The sequence below is a fragment of the Oratosquilla oratoria genome, chromosome 36 (assembly GCF_046742065.1).
Source record: "Oratosquilla oratoria isolate Oo_2021 chromosome 36, ASM4674206v1, whole genome shotgun sequence".
NCBI classification, from domain to species: Eukaryota; Metazoa; Arthropoda; class Malacostraca; order Stomatopoda; family Squillidae; genus Oratosquilla; species Oratosquilla oratoria.
In genome coordinates, this window is record NC_134812.1 from 24,832,394 (window position 1) to 24,833,541 (window position 1,148).

The following is a 1,148-nucleotide window of genomic DNA, read 5'->3' on the forward strand; positions in this document are numbered from 1 at the left end:
CCGTGTGATGGTCAATATTCTCACACCTTTCCGTCACACACATTTGGCTGCTTACGTTCCATGTCACGTCATGGCCGTCACAGGCAGCGATGTCATACTCTATTTCACCTATCGACAGTAGCGAGTGCTATATATTTTGATGTATTTATATATATTTTGATGCTTTTTGAATTATGTTACAGATTTCTTTATTTGTCGATTAGCAATTTCATTCAAGTAAGAGGAGACCCATCCTCCTTTTTTTTTTTTCCTGCCAAGCAATTTTATTTAGCCGAGGGAACACTCCAACATGATTTACTATAGTTGTTTTTTCCTTTTAGGGGGGAAGAAGCCTTTGGTATGTATATATATATATATATATATATATATATATATATAAATATATAATATATATATATATAAATATATTTATATACATATATATATACTTATATATATTAATATATATATACATATATATATACATATATATATTCATATATATACATATATATACATATATATATACATATATATACATATATATATATATATATATATATATATATATTTATTTATATATATATGGTATATGTATGGTTTTCCCATTGTCACTACCGGAAGGTTATCGCGTGGATTGATTGTCACCTGGTGTCTACCTTAATAAAATAAGAATTCTTTGGTAACCTTCTTCAATTTTTTCTTAAAGGAATGAAATCGTATGAAGACAGAAATAACATAAATGTTTATGTTTTCAAAATTCCAGCGAAAGAGTTGAATATAACCTCGTATTTTCTGTGATATTTTGTCCCCCATGTATATATCTGCATTCAATTTAATCTCCCTTTTTCTTCCCTTTCAGATACAGACATGGAAAGGAAATCAGTGAAGTGATAAAAAAACAAAGTAAAAACATAAGAAAGTGAACGAAAGAGTATTAAAAAACAAGAACAAAGAAAGAGTAGAAAAAATCCAGGTCGGTCAATTTCCCTCTGACTTTCAGGAACACGGGTTGCAAATCCTGAGGAAAAAAAAAAAAGTGAATCGAAAAGAATCGGAATTGGTTTAAACCGTTGGAATCGGTTAAAACCGTTGGAATCGGTTAAAACCGTTGGGGACGGTTGAAACCATTCGAATTGGTCTCTGCTGACTCTAGGGCCTTAACGAGC

General features: G+C 30.4%; 1 protein-coding gene across 1 annotated transcript in view; it reads left to right on the plus strand.

The window, feature by feature from the left end:
• Positions 1-843: 843 nt before the first annotated feature.
• Positions 844-1,148, plus strand: part of LOC143018909 (putative sodium-coupled neutral amino acid transporter 11) — a 99,794-nt gene continuing 99,489 nt past the window's right edge. Inside the window, exon 1 of the mRNA XM_076174489.1 lies at positions 844-1,148. This exon is cut by the window's right edge and continues 756 nt beyond it. The gene's annotated coding sequence lies outside the window, so the exon portion shown is untranslated.